Source organism: Lissotriton vulgaris, chromosome 8 (assembly GCF_964263255.1).
Source record: "Lissotriton vulgaris chromosome 8, aLisVul1.2, whole genome shotgun sequence".
NCBI classification, from domain to species: domain Eukaryota; kingdom Metazoa; phylum Chordata; class Amphibia; order Caudata; family Salamandridae; genus Lissotriton; species Lissotriton vulgaris.
This window is the reverse complement of record NC_141696.1, coordinates 266,179,787-266,195,908: the sequence shown is the minus strand read 5'-3', so window position 1 is coordinate 266,195,908 and position 16,122 is coordinate 266,179,787. Positions and strand designations below refer to the sequence as shown.

The following is a 16,122-nucleotide window of genomic DNA, read 5'->3' as shown; positions in this document are numbered from 1 at the left end:
TTGATGTGCAAAAAGTCCCTGCACCTCCTGCACTCGCTCCAGACTCACTATAGGGGTGTGGGACAGGACACAGCCCTGTCAGGAGTTAGTGTAAGCTCCTCTTTCCCATCCTGCACAGGATGGCGCATCAGGATGTGGATGGCCCAGCCGTCACACCTAGGCTCCCTTTGTGTGTGGCTGTCTTGAGGGAATGCACGATGACCAGCTGTCACTCTTCCCAGAGAAAGACAGAAGGCACCAAAGAGCTAAAGTAAAAAAATGCTAAATTTCTAAAAGTCTTCACCTTTAATTTCTTTTTTTATTTTCACAACCATTTATAACATCATCATTACCCAATTCACATTACAATAAACAAAACAAACGATATAAAATTATCAGTATAGTTCTTTACATTTTATTGACACCAACCCCAAATATAACATATTAAACATGACAATTAACAAGACAAATCATCACAAACCAACATGTAACAAAAGGGAATGAAACAGTTCGAAATAGGTTTGACTCATGGATGATATTTTTTGTGTATGGACAGGTCAAGAACAATCTTTGGATCAGTTTTTTCATTGGCTCAATCAACAATCAAGCGATAATAAATTTTGCTTGAACAGTCATAAATCTGCCATCACGTTCATCGACGTAGAGATGGTGGCAAAAAATGAACAGCTACAAACGACTCTACACAGTAAGGCAACTGACTGCAATAAAGCACTCCACTATGCTAGTTATTACCCATGGAGCCTCCAACATAAATATCCCATTGGGCAATTTGTGTGTGGATTTGAAGGAATTGCGCTGAAAAAAATGACTATTTTCATCATGCCGAATTGTTAGTCAACAAACGGAGAGAGGTTACCCTAAAAAACTGCTAAAATCTCAATGCAAAGAGTTTGATGGAAACCAATGAAGTCACTTCTACAAAAAGAAAAAAAGACATTGGGGATACTTGGTTTGTGTCTCTACATTTTGTCCCATGACAACTCAATTCAAAAGAATTATCTGCCAAATTGGCATCTGATTTAAAAAATAGATGATTCTTTGCATTCAAGATAGAATGATCTATAGGCAGTCAAATTGTACTGGTGGTCGTACAGTCTGTGGGAATCTGAAGAGAAGACATATACAAAAAGAAGCATATTTAACTTTTTATTTCAACTCTGTAGTGGAAGGATTAAACAAAATGAATGAATTACATAGTCTGAAGTCAGAGTAGACACTATGATTGTGGCTCATTTTTCCTCGTATATTGTAATACTAAAACCTTACCTCCCATATACATATTCATCAGATTGAGCCACCATGTCTAAATTGCCATAAACTCAATCCCTCAACAGACTTTGCTCTTGGTCAGTCCCACGAAACACAGCACATACCCAAAGTCTATTCAGCTTACCAGTAAGTTAATATATTTTTTAACTCAAGCACTCGTCAGCTGAACACAATTCTAATTTTTTTGGACAGCGGGGCATGCTGGAAGTGTATTGCACACAGTCAATTGTGGAATTGTGGACATAATGAGTACAGTAGGATGCTTTTGCAGGCTTCTTGGAACTCCCTGTTGTGTATTTAATTTGCTGTTGTATGAGGGCACCTGGTTATCCTTATTCAAAGAAGCTGAACTGCGTACTACATTTTGTGAATGTTCAGGTCACATGCGGCGAGATTATCTAACTCGGTTTTGGTGAAAGGTTTTGGGATAAAATAAACCCATCAGCACAACCACCCATTACAATACTGAAATACAATTTACTTATTTAATATTGGAGCCATGGCATTATGAATTTATGATGCTTGTTTAAGGATAGACCTTTAAGTTACTCACTGATACCTTCTAGCAAAAAGCAGATGGCTTTTTCTTCTGTTATTGATTAAGAGAGGGCTCAGTTTATTTTATGCATTCCAGATCAAAAGAAGCCTCCCATTTTTCATGTACGTTTAAAGATGCACTTTTAAGATGTAATAAGGTAATCCCAGTGTTAACCTATGGGAGAGATAGGCCTTGCAGTAGTGAATAATGAATTAAAGAGTTGTTCACCACCTGGACATGTAAAAGCCTAAAGAACAAGCCCTACAAAGAAAGAATTGGGCCTGGCATGTAAGTTAATTTATGAGAAAGTAGGGGTGTATGGTCCACACCAGAATTTTGGCAACAATTTTAATGTGCTAATTTAAAATGTCAAAGAAAACTAAACAACGGAGGTATGCTATGCAGATTACCCTTCGCTTTAACGCTTTGTTCCAGTTCTCGTCCTTTCGGCTGCTTCCAGCTTAGCATTTCTACTTAACATTTTGTCTAACGGTATAGGACACCTGTTCTTCTCTTACTGCTTCAGATTACGTTCATCGATTGAGGAATTTTCCTGTTTCTGCAGTGTTTCGTATAAGAAGATTGATAGCTGTGAATTTGATGGCCCCCGAAGAAGGGACAACTGGTCCCGAAATGCATTGGGCTGCACACCTTTGATCTGCATTTCTACAACATATCATTTACATTCAAGAATATGGAATATGGATTCATTACTATAACATGTACCATGTATGATTATTGTAATCATTTAATGTGTTTTGATTACTGCATGGAATATTTTTCAACAAAGATGTCATTTGTTTGAAACCTTTTGTGGTATGAGTATTTTTTTATTAACTTTTGATTTTGCTTGAAAAAATTGGGAAAAAGTGATCTTAAACTTTGTATATATTCAATTTGTAGTGCACACAGTGCTTCAAGCAAACACTGTGCTTGATTTTCTTTATGTGTAAGTTAATTTGCCAGGTAGACAAGTTTAAAGAGCTATCTAAATGACTATTTTCATCATGCCGAATTGTTAGTCAACAAACGGAGAGAGGTTACCCTAAAAAACTGCTAAAATCTCAATGCAAAGCGTTTGATGGAAACCAATGAAGTCACTTCTACAAAAAGAAAAAAAGACATCGGGGATACTTGGTTTGTGTCTCTACATTTTGTCCCACGACAACTTAATTCAAAAGAATCATCTGCCAAATTGGCATCTGATTTAAAAAATAGATGATTCTTTGCATTGAAGATAGAATGATCTATAGGTAGTCAAATTGTACTGGTGGTCGTACAGTCTGTGGGAATCTGAAGAGAAGACGTATGCAAAAAGAAGCATATTTAACTTTTTATATCAACTCTGTAGTGGAAGGATTAAACAAAATGAATGAATTACATAGTCTGAAGTCAGAGTAGACACTATTGGACAAGTTTAAAGAGCTATCTAAGTGGGTGACACAATCAGAGCTGAAGGCCCACTAGTAGCGTTCACTTTACAGGCCCGGGTAGGGCAATTTACTAGGGACCTACAGTTAACTTAAATATGCCAATTTTGTAAGTATAGAACACATATACCTTAGCACTGGATAACAGTGGTAAAGTGTCCAGATTCCTAAAGCCAACTATAACAAGGTCAGAAAAAGTAGAGGAGGAAGGAAACATGTTTGGGAGTGACCCTGCAGTAAGGGCCATTTCCAACAATGAGATAACAAGGAAGGTGAACTCATGCTTAAACAGCATAACAAGATTTAACCTACTCTTAGCAGAAAACCAAAGCAAAATAAGCTTGTAATGGTCCGATCCTTTTTTACATACATATAGTCCACTTTGGTGCTAAAAATTGAAATGTATAATGGCAGCAAATTATACAACCATATTTACAGAGTCGTGTAACATTACCTTCACAAAAGCATGCATGAACTGTAAACATCTTCCTTACCTTATTCATGAACTTACCTCTTTTATGAATTCAGGGGAAAAGTTAAGAATGTTGCTGTCTCTGGGAAGACAGAGGGAAACATACAAACAGAAATGTCTTTGATTCTCTCATTCCTCTTGCAGGTAATTTCTTACTCTGTAAACAGAGATGCATTACATCATTCGTAGAATAGGTGTTTTTCTAGGGTAGAAATAGGGAGAACACTTCCCCATTTATTATGTGGGCTGTGGAAAGCACTTTCTCAGGGAGGAAATATTTTTTTCCTATGATTTAAAAATAAAATGTGAAAATGCACCTTTCCATTTGATTTACCTATTGTCAAGAGCTAAATACGCTGTCTCTTACCTTAGATATGACAGGAATTCCTGTAGACAGCGTAGAGGATTTTCGCAGAGACGCAAAGGACCAACTTCCCAGAAACTCTAACTAAAACTCGCTGACTAGATTTTACAGCTAAGAATTAACTAGAACTTTCGGGAGGAGGGCCGGTACTGGACGTTGACTGGAATGTAGGGCGTTTTGACTGTCGACCTGTGAATTAACAAGAACATAAACTTACTATCCAATTCTAGATTTACAGTATTCCTACTTAAAAACCTGTTCCTCCCTGTTCACTTTCTAAAAGAGCTAAGAATCCACTGAGCTGAGCCCTACCTGCGAACAGTCTGGCTCTATCTCCGTCCAGTATTTCTTGTCAGGAATGGAGTCTTGGAATCGTCCTTTATTGATGACTTGGAACTTTTCCGGATAGAAGTCTGGGACGTCTGTGAATAAATAAATTACTATTAAAAGAATGAAGTCTTCTCCTTTAGTTCACTTTCTCCTAGTTCACCCTCCCCTGTTCTCTAAACTTACTTGAAAATCAACTCCTTCCAAAATTAAATGGTGGGTTCAGATGAGTTCTTGTGTACCTTCCCTAAGAAAATGAAATACACCAAGAAAAGCAACAACTCGTGCATTTACAATTCACAATGAACTTCTTGTGAATACCCTTAGACAGAAATTGTAACTCACTATGACCTTCTAGTGAATACTCCTAAAAGAGAAATATAACTCACTATACTTAATTCAGTAAACAAGTTTGTGCTCAAAGTCACTCACAATAAACCTTTTGTAAATAACAAATTAAAAGAATTCTCAGATATTCAAGTTGCCTCCCTAAAGGCATCAAACAAAGAAATGTCTATAAAAAGCCAATCTAAAATTGCTTTCTGTCTTGCGTTGGGCGCCTTGAGAATATTTAAACTTAGCTTTCAAGTCTTCTCTTGCCGATGATGAAGATTGCAGGGCACCTAGTAAAGTTCTTCTTTCCTTGCGGCGCAGACTAGGAGATCAAAAGGGCTTAGGCGATGCTCAACTGAAGTCCTCCGGTGGAGCGCTGAAGCTGGAGATCTGCCGGCTGGAACTCGGGATGTTGCCTTCTAGAAATCCTAAGGCAAAGCGAGTTCCTGAAGTCTGGGTGCGGTTTAAATATCGACCGCACCTAGAGACAACGTGCGCTTGCACGTTCTTAACTGTCTACAGCCTTCCACGTGCGAGGCACGTTGAAGGCATTCAGACGGCAAAAAGTAAACGCACATGCGTTTATTTGCCTTCAGCTTTCCGCGTGTTGAAGGCTTTTGACAGCTGTGTCTAAACAATGCGAAATACCAAAAATAAAGCATGAAATGTCTAACCAAGGTCAGAATGTGAGGTAACATGTGAATAAAAAGACGACAACATTTATTGCTAAGTCTCATGTAATACCTTTCTTAAATCTCACACAAAAAACACAAAATACATAAAGAGGTGCTGGTGCACGGGTCAGGGGTGGGTTTTTTCAGATGGGAAACAATTAAGTTATGTATTAGATGTACATGACTGAAGGGTATCTTGCGGACTTCCATGGAAAGGGGCAGGAGAATCGTGACAGTACTCCCTCCTCAAGATCCCCCCTAAAACCGGTGCAATAGGTTTGGGTTTTTCAGGATTTTGAGCATGGAACCTCCTTAATAATTTGGGAGCATTCTTTAAATGTTCCAAAGGTTCCCAAGACCTTTCCTCCGGGCCGTAACCTTTCCAGTCAATTAGATAAAGCAATCTTCCCCTAGACCTTTTGGAATCTAAGATCGATTTTACTTCGAATTCTGGATTTCCCTCAATATCTATGGAGGAAGGAGGCTGGATGAATTGAGTCTGAGAGTGAAATGGTTTGATTAAAGACACATGGAATACTGGATGGATCTGATATTTGGCAGGTAAGGTTAATCTCACACATACTGGATTTAAGATCTTCTCTATGGGAAAAGGACCTATGAACCTAGGATTAAATTTGCGATTCCCTTTGAATTTTAAATTCTTTGTGCTTAACCAAACCTTATCCCCAGGTGTGTAAAGTGGAGGTTCTGTTCTATGTCTGTCAGCAAACCTTTTTTGATCTTCTTTTGCTTTGGCCAAATTGAAAACTGCTTGTTCTTGGATGTAGGATAATTTGGAAATATATTCAGAAATAGCTGGTACTTGGTTAAGTTCTTTTATCTCTTTTGGAAAAGACCTTGGGTGATAACCTAGGTTACAAAAGAAAGGTGACATACCAAGGGAGGAATGATCAACATTGTTATAGGCAAACTCCAGTTGACTTAAGAGTGTTGACCATTCCTCACCATCATTAGTTAACATGCAGCGAATGAATTGCTCTATAGTTTGATTGGTACGTTCAGTAAGGCCATCTGTTTGAGGATGATAGCTAGAGGATAGACGAACATCCATATTCAGAAGAGACCTCAAGTTTTGCCAAACTCGTGAAATAAATTGGGACCCTCTATCCGAAATCACCACTGAAGGAATTCCATGCAAACGAACTACATTTTCCATAATCAAATGTGCCAATTCCATGCTAGTTGGTAGTTTCTTAAGCGGGACAAAATGAGCCATACGTGAGAACTGGTCTACAATAGTCAAAATGGTGGTAAAACCCTTTTCTGTGATTGGCAACTCAACAATAAAATCTAAAGAAATTGTGTGCCATGGTTGAGGTGGTAAGGGTAGAGGGTTTAACAAACCGCTTGGATTTTGATGAGAAGGTTTGTTCTGAATACAAACACCACAAGTTTCAACAAAAAGTTGCACATCTTTGAACATTGAAGGCCACCAGAAGGTTCTTTTGATTAAATCATAAGTTTTTATCTTACTTGGGTGGGCTGTTAAAGCCGTATCATGATGAAAATGTAAAAGCTTTTCCTTTAAAGCATCAGTGGGTACAAAAATGAGATTCTGCATAAAGATCAAATCATCCCTTTCTTGTAAATAAGGATGTGATTCTTTCCAAACCTTGAAATCTTTCTTTGCCAATTCTTCTTTTATGTCTGAAATAACATCACAAACAGTTATACTGGCTTGAAACCGTGATATAGGTATTACCGGTCTTACCTCAGAAGGAGCATCAATAAAAACCTCTCCCATTCTTGACAATGCATCAGCTTTCAAATTCTCTTTACCTGGTCGATAAGTAATAACAAAATTGTAATCATTAAAAAACAATGACCATCTCAATTGTCTTGCAGATAGTGCCTTTACAGACCTCAAGGCTTGAAGATTTCTATGGTCCGTATATATTGTCACTGGATGTCTGGCTCCCAGCAAATAATGGCACCATTCTTCAAATGCTGCCTTTATTGCCAGAAGTTCTTTATCGGCAATTGCATAATTCAGTTCTGCTTCGGATAGTTTCCTAGAGAAATATGCAATTGGGTGTATTTGTCCTGTGTCAACATGTCTTTGAGACAAAATGCCTCCTACTGCAAATTGGGAAGCATCTGCTTCCACAATGAAAGGCTGACTGGGATCTGGATGAGAAAGGATAGGGGCTGAAATAAATTTCTTCTTGAGATTCTGAAAAGCCTCTTCAGCCAGATCTGTCCACACAAATTTTACACCCTTTCTCAACAATTTTGTGATCGGAGTGATTGTTTTAGAAAAGTCTTGGATGAACCGACGGTAAAAATTTGCAAATCCCAAGAAACTTTGAACTTGCTTTACAGAAGATGGACTGGGCCAGGATTCAACCGCTTCTACTTTCTTAGGGTCCATTTCAATCCCCTTAGGACTGATGACATATCCCAAGAATTCTACCCTTGAAGTATGGAAAAGGCTCTTTTCCAACTTAACATACAAAGAATTAGAAAGCAGTTTTTTAAGAATAGCTCGGACCTGTTGCACGTGCTCTTCTTCAGAATTCGAAAAGATAAGAATGTCATCTATATAAACAACACAGCATACATCAATGAATTCGTGCAGAACCTCATTTATAAAAAATTGGAAGGCTGCAGGGGCATTGCAAAGACCAAAGGGCATGACTTGATATTCAAAAAGTCCAAATTTTGTACGAAAAGCTGTTTTCCATTCATCGCCCTTTCGAACTCGTACCAAATGATAAGCTCCCCGCAAGTCCAATTTTGTATAAATGGTAGCCTTTTTGATCTGGTCTAATAAAGTGGGAATCAAAGGCAAAGGATACCGGTTCTTTACTGTCACATTGTTCAAAGCTCTATAATCTATACACGTGCGCAATTCACCTCCCTTTTTTGGAATGAAAAAGAGAGCTGACGAGACAGGAGACTTGGAATGACGAATAAAGCCATTTGCCAGATACTCATCCAAGTACTCTCTAAGATGAACATTTTCTTTTTCCGTTAAAGCATAAATTCTGCTACAAGGCAGAGTAGCCCCTGGGACAAGGTCTATTCTACAATCAAAGTCTCTGTGTGGAGGGAGAGTGTTTGCCTTTTTCTTGTCAAATACGTCTTGAAGATCTGAGTAAACAGATGGAACCCCTTCGATAGCCAAAACTCTAGATGAATCAGAAGGAAAGTTAAACCCTTGAATAACCTCTCCAGATCTTTCAAGAAGGAAGCATCTATTAATGCAATGAGAAGACTGAAAGGTTAAAGTCTGGGATACCCAATCTATACTTGGATTGTGTTTTATCAACCAAGGAATCCCCAGAATCATCTTGAACTGAGGGGCGTCTATGATGTCAAATTGGATCTTTTCTTGATGAATGGGTGAACAGTCCATGTTAGGAATTTCGGATTGTCGGCTAATCGGTCCTGAAGTTAATTCCTTACCATCTACTGCTCTAACAATCTCTGGATGATCTTTTAAAATAGATTCAAAGCCTAACTGGGAGAAAAACTGAGTGTCCATAAAGTTTCCCGTGGCTCCTGAGTCTATTACAGCTTCTACCTTTCTAATCTGAGAGGAAGGCGATTGACTTCTTAACTCGACTAGAATACCAAAATGCTTACATCCCAAAGGTGGAACAGTAGAGGCCAAACTGGAAATTACACTCGATGAACCGACCTCTTCATTCATCGAGTTTTCTAGTTTTCCGACGACTCTTGGGTTAAAGCTAGATCTGAGGATTTTGACTTGAACTTATTTGGTCTAGTTGGACAGTCTCTTACAAAGTGTCCAGTCTTACCACAGTAAAGACACTGATTTAATTTTCGTCTCTTCTCTTTTTCGTCCTTAGAGAGTGGACCTCGAACAGTTCCTATTTGCATAGGTTCTACATGATCTGTCTTAGAGCCTACCTCCTTAACTGATGACGCATTCCTATCTTTTACAAATAAGATTTTATGATCACTCTTCCCTTTTTCGCCTTTTCTCCCACTAAGACGATGATTAAGCTTTATTACAAGATCAATAAACTCATCGATATCATCAGGGGGTTCTAAAATTTGAGTTACCATATCTTTTAGATCTTCCCGAAGGCCTCTATAAAAAATAGAAATTCTTTTATTATATGGCCAATTAGCCTCAAGTACCAGACAATTGAATTGGGAAATATAATGGAGCAGATCAGAAGACCCTTGTTTTAAACTCAACAACTCATTGTCAGAAGACTGCACAAACATATGTTTTGCAAAAATCTTTTTTAAGGCACGTTCGAAATTCCTGAAATTATAAAAAATTGGATCATCTCTTTCAACTATAGGAATGGACCAAAGAGCAGCATCTCCTCCAAAATATGATAACATAAAGGCAACTTTGGAAGAGTCATCAGGAAAGGCAGATTTTTTGGCTAAGAAATGTAGATGACATTGCTGCAAGAATATGGAGAACTTGTTACAGTCCCCATAAAAGCGTTCTGGAGAAGCTAAAGGTGTAGGTGTTGGGGTAACCACCTGAATCTGAGATCCCCCCCTAGAGTCAGAGGATGAGGCCTGTACACTAATTGGACTCTGCTGAATGGCTGCCTGTAACGCAGTCATGTCGTTTCTTAAGGAAACATTTTCATCCCTGATGTCCTTTAGAACAGCTGCTATTTCCTGTAAGGAAACCTGGTCCATTGCGTCTGGGCGAAATATTCTTCTTGGGCTTTGCCTTCTGTCAAGAGCTAAATACGCTGTCTCTTACCTTAGATATGACAGGAATTCCTGTAGATAGCGTAGAGGATTTTCGCAGAGACGCAAAGGACCAACTTCCCAGAAACTCTAACTAAAACTCGCTGACTAGATTTTACAGCTAAGAATTAACTAGAACTTTCGGGAGGAGGGCCGGTACTGGACGTTGACTGGAATGTAGGGCGTTTTGACTGTCGACCTGTGAATTAACAAGAACATAAACTTACTATCCAATTCTAGATTTACAGTATTCCTACTTAAAAACCTGTTCCTCCCTGTTCACTTTCTATAAGAGCTAAGAATCCACTGAGCTGAGCCCTACCTGCGAACAGTCTGGCTCTATCTCCGTCCAGTATTTCTTGTCAGGAATGGAGTCTTGGAATCGTCCTTTATTGATGACTTGGAACTTTTCCGGATAGAAGTCTGGGACGTCTGTGAATAAATAAATTACTATTAAAAGAATGAAGTCTTCTCCTTTAGTTCACTTTCTCCTAGTTCACCCTTCCCTGTTCTCTAAACTTACTTGAAAATCAACTCCTTCCAAAATTAAATGGTGGGTTCAGATGAGTTCTTGTGTACCTTCCCTAAGAAAATGAAATACACCAAGAAAAGCAACAACTCGTGCATTTACAATTCACAATGAACTTCTTGTGAATACCCTTAGACAGAAATTGTAACTCACTATGACCTTCTAGTGAATACTCCTAAAGGAGAAATATAACTCACTATACTTAATTCAGTAAACAAGTTTGTGCTCAAAGTCACTCACAATAAACCTTTTGTAAATAACAAATTAAAAGAATTCTCAGATATTCAAGTTGCCTCCCTAAAGGCATCAAACAAAGAAATGTCTATAAAAAGCCAATCTAAAATTGCTTTCTGTCTTGTTGGGCGCCTTGAGAATATTTAAACTTAGCTTTCAAGTCTTCTCTGATGATGAAGATTGCAGGGCACCTAGTAAAGTTCTTCTTTCCTTGCGGCGCAGACTAGGAGATCAAAGGGGCTTAGGCGATGCTCAACTGAAGTCCTCCGGTGGAGCGCTGAAGCTGGAGATCTGCCGGCTGGAACTCGGGATGTTGCCTTCTAGAAATCCTAAGGCAAAGCGAGTTCCTGAAGTCTGGGTGCGGTTTAAATACCGACCGCACCCAGAGACAACGTGCGCTTGCACGTTCTTAACTGTCTACAGCCTTCCACGTGCGAGGCACGTTGAAGGCATTCAGACGGCAAAAAGTAAACGCACATGCGTTTATTTGCCTTCAGCTTTCCGCGTGTTGAAGGCTTTTGACAGCTGTGTCTAAACAATGCGAAATACCAAAAATAAAGCATGAAATGTCTAACCAAGGTCAGAATGTGAAGTAACATGTGAATAAAAAGACGACAACATTTATTGCTAAGTCTCATGTAATACCTTTCTCAAATCTCACACAAAAAACACAAAATACATAAAGAGGTGCTGGTGCACGGGTCAGGGGTGGGTTTTTTCAGATGGGAAACAATTAAGTTATGTATTAGATGTACATGACTGAAGGGTATCTTGCGGACTTCCATGGAAAGGGGCAGGAGAATCGTGACACCTATGCACAATATTCTATCAGGTGGGAGTGATTGCATGAGTACATTTTGAAAATTGCTTTTAGGAGTATCTCTGGGTATCTCTGTGAATCCCTTAAATGTGAGTTTACTTTAAATCTAGGAGTAACCTTAAATTAATTATCAGCATTCCTCCCTCTTAACCCAGCTCAGTACAAAGGAGGTGGTTTCTGTGAGCCAGTCAAAAAGCACTGCAATTGAACATTCACTTTATCATTAACTGCTTGAAATGGTGGAAAGGACCCCCTGCTTTTTTTTAATTCTTGAAGAACAGTCTATACCCCATATGTCTGATTTACAAAGATTTCTTGTAAACATGCTATGAATTTCCTATGTGCATTGTAGAGTTAAAACACACATCCTTTACTGGACACAAACCAAGATCACTGTATTAAACATGGAGACACCTGAAACATGTCAACATCCTCTAATGTTCCCAAGGATATTGATGTTTCTCCTGCTGGTAGGGCTGTATTTGAAGTGACATTGTCAATATGCATCCCCTCTGACTTACCAGGCAATGTGTCTGATCCTTAATGTCAAGAGAAGAGGTTCATGTTCAGCTGGTCAACAAACCTACTGTTAGAGGTCCAAAAGAAGCACAGCTAGAGATACAGGAATCATTCCAAACCACAACAAGTGCCCTTGCTGAGAAGGTTCAATATTTTCCAAAAGAAAAATGCTTTCAGTCCTAGAAGCACTATAGAGGCTCAATGGCCAATGTGCAGACCAAGCATTCCATGATGCCGCATAATTGGAGCATTTGATGTTAATGTTAATGAGATTTAGAAAAGCGCACGAATACCCAGAGGTATCTTGGCGTTGGGGACAGCAGTAAGCATGCTCGGCGCCCGGTGTCACATAAGGATTGGGCTAAATTATTGGCACTAACAGGTAAGTTGACAGCACTAGAATTAGACAGAGCTCTTTACCTAATAAATCATCTGAATGCCAGGTATCACATAGAGGGGAACAAGGCATGTTGCCTATTAGCAGCTAAGCTGAGAGCCTAACAAACCATATCCTGTTTTTAAAAACATTTGCACAGGGTCAGCTATACAGATTTATATATTGTAGACTCAGCTGAATGTCAGACAATAAAGAATATTGGTCAGACATCTGGTTGGCAACGATATCCGATATGGTTAGGGAGGACCTTGAAAAGATGATTACACTAGAAGAAGTCTTGAAGACAACACAAACCCTCAAGCTTTCAAAGGCCTGAGCCAGTGAGACTTGTCAGCTAGTTTTTATAAATCATTTGCACCAATTTTGCTTGAATAGTTAACAAACCTGATAAAGGCTTTGATCACAGACACAGCGCTGACTCTATCCTTGACTGTGGCATATATTAGTTAAGTTCATAAACAAGCAAAAGCTAACACCGATTGCCAATGTTAAAGATCCAATTTATTACTCAAACTGGATGTAAAACTGTGCTTCAAAGTGGTGATAGGATTAGATAAACTGTTCCCAGACTTGATTAAACTCAATCAAATATGCTTTACTATGGGAAGAGAAACTTGAGACTATACCAATAAAAAAATAATGTTATTGGTGTGGCACTGAGATGGGTTAATGTAACAGTCTTATTGTCACCTTACGCCACACATGTATTTGTTAGGATGTATAGGACCTTGGTTATCAGTATTCTGGAGATGGTGTTGCAGCTTCATTTTGCATGGGTAATTATGCTGCAATATAGGAATCCAGGGGCAAGGATCATTATGAATGGCATACTTACTGATAAGGTTAATATCAAAAGAGGAAGGAGTAGGGTGAAGCCTGACGGCTTTGCTGTTCACCTTCGCCCTGAAACCGTTCTTGCAACAGGTTTGAAATAACTCATCAGGGAAGTGGAACTGGAGCCAGACAACTTTAAATCAATAGCTTTCACACATAATATTGTGCTCAACATGACTAGTTTAGAGACATCTATCCCTGTACGCCTACCAGAACTGCAGAAATGACCGACTATTATCAAGATTTAAGATCCTATTACAAAATCAGTGGGCCTAAACCTTAAAAACCGACAGAGAGTATACAAACCTTGAAAATCAAGATAGAAATATAGGGAGACCTAGAATACTTGGACATAATTACAGTAAAATATCTATCTAAGAATATGGTGAAATGTGAATCAACCAATTGGCATACAAATCAAATATCGTGGGTGAGCCATATAGAGGCGGCTCGAATGACAATCCTACTGAAAAAATTGTACATATTACATACACTGCCACTGATGATCCTGGACAACGGCATACAAACTTTATAAATTCAATATATGACTTATAATTGATAAGTAAAAGGTCATAAATTAGATGGTGATAGGGGAGAGTGCCACACAGTTGGGTAGGACTGGGCATACAACACCTTTTGAAATATTATCAACCTTCCCACTTATATTATCTGTTTGAATTGTCCTATGTAGAAACACAAAAGTAACAGTGCTGTGGTGATCATACACTTTGCAGCAGATCCATGTAGGAGGCTGCATGGATACCTAGAACGCAACATAAATCACTTTGCAAATGCAGGATAGCTTTTGACTTCATACCCGATATGGAAAACAAGTATCCTAAAACCTTTCCTTTATGTAATATAAATCAATTATAGCAAATCAATCTTTTGAGCTCATGAATTGTCCGCTCATAGTATTTAAAACATAACAAAGAATAATGTGCAACAGCCAAAGATATCCAAAATAACATAATTTTTTCAGTTATAATTGGAAAAGCAGTTGTAAACTTTACATTCATTCATATATTTACAAAGAACAACATTTCAGAGTGGTTGCTCCAAGGAAACATGCAAAGGAGTGGGTGCTCAAGGGTGGTGACTGGGAAGGATCCCAGGTAAAAATAGAAGAAGGATTTAAAAAATGGTTCAACAATTTGTTTGATAGAGAAATATCAATCTGAGTGACTTGGCCTAGGAGTATCAATAGTGTACATGGTCTATTTACATATTTTACATAATCCAATAGTGTATCATTCTTTAGCATGACATGGATGGGGGTTGTTTGGTCTAGGTTCAATGGGTATAGGTGTTGACGTTTCTACCCGACTTGGTGCACGGATGGTACTTTGGGGCCTCGGCCTACGGGTCTTCCTCAGGACTGGGGAGGGCAACCAACTGGGGGATGTGGTGTCCGTATGTCACATCTATATAGGTAATAAATTAGGCGGTCAGGATAATACACATTCAAGTTACAAGTTAACCACTATTGCTAGTTAATGGGGCTTACCCGTAATGTTTTGTGGATGGGACCAGTCTAATCCTTACTGGTACCAGTGCAGGAAGCATGCATCCTCTGCTAAAGGTGAGCCCTAATTCAGTGGGTGATATTCAGAATTCAACCCTGACCCGTGTTGAAGGGTGGTCACACCGCTAGAAGTCTGTTCCATAGGCAATGAATGCCAAGAACTGCAATAAAAACAAATAAACACAAAACTATCACAGTGCTGTCTGGCTTAAATAATGGGCATAGATTCCAGAGGAAGCAAGGTGCATGCCGCGAGTCAAATACCTGAAGCGTCAGTCTCCGTTCCCGAACTCCAATTGAGAGGTAAAAGGCGGGAGAACCGGACTATTTAAAGGCTACCCTGTGCCACGAGGACAGTGGAACGTTCTGCTTGCGTAAGTGTGAGCTCATGCTACTCGCGCAGTGATCATTGAGTAGAAAGGAAGGGAAGACTAAGGGGTCGATTATGGTTGCGGTGAATCCGCATCCTCCGGGCCGGTGGAAGCCACCGCCGGCCCGGAAGATGCGGATTCACAGGTGCGGACCTTCAAAACACCCACTGCCAGATTATGATGGCCGTTGGAGCAGCGGCGGACGGCAGGTTCGTCCGCCGCTGATCCGCGGGTGTTGGCCGCAATGCCAGCCAAATTAGCATGTGTGTGCAAACATGCTTTTCCACGGCGGATTTTCTGCTGTGGAAAAGCATGTGGAGATTTGTTTCTGGGGGGGCCCTTGCGGGCCCCCAGGGTGTCGGGGGTGGGGGTTGCACATGGGGGGTACCTATGGTAACCCCCTGGATTTACATGCACAAAGCGGCAGGCACCGAGCAGTGCCTGCCGCTTTGTGCATGTAAATGCAAAGCATACATTTTGTACCTTGTGGCGGCACCCGCCACAAGGTTAAAGATACGGGATGTGACCGCCACCCTGGTGGTCACATCCTAATTGGTATGGAGGGACTGCCGCTGCCCCTGCAGACGGTCCCTCCACCTCGGGGGTGGCGGACGGACGCAGGTCCGTCCACCATCCTAATAGGCTCTAAGTCTTGTGACGATGTCATTCAGGACGGATGCAGTGGGTTGACTTGAAGCCTGACTGTGACCCGATATTCGATTAAGGAATGATCTTGTTACTTGGATCGAACCCAGTAATTGTATTTACAACTAGAC

The 16,122-nt window shown here is 39.8% G+C and overlaps 1 protein-coding gene across 2 annotated transcripts in view; it reads left to right on the top strand.

The window, feature by feature from the left end:
* The window catches only part of NCAM2 (neural cell adhesion molecule 2), a 1,306,184-nt gene that overhangs the window by 740,995 nt on the left and 549,067 nt on the right, over nt 1–16,122 (top strand). The gene's annotated exons all lie outside the window — the stretch shown is intronic.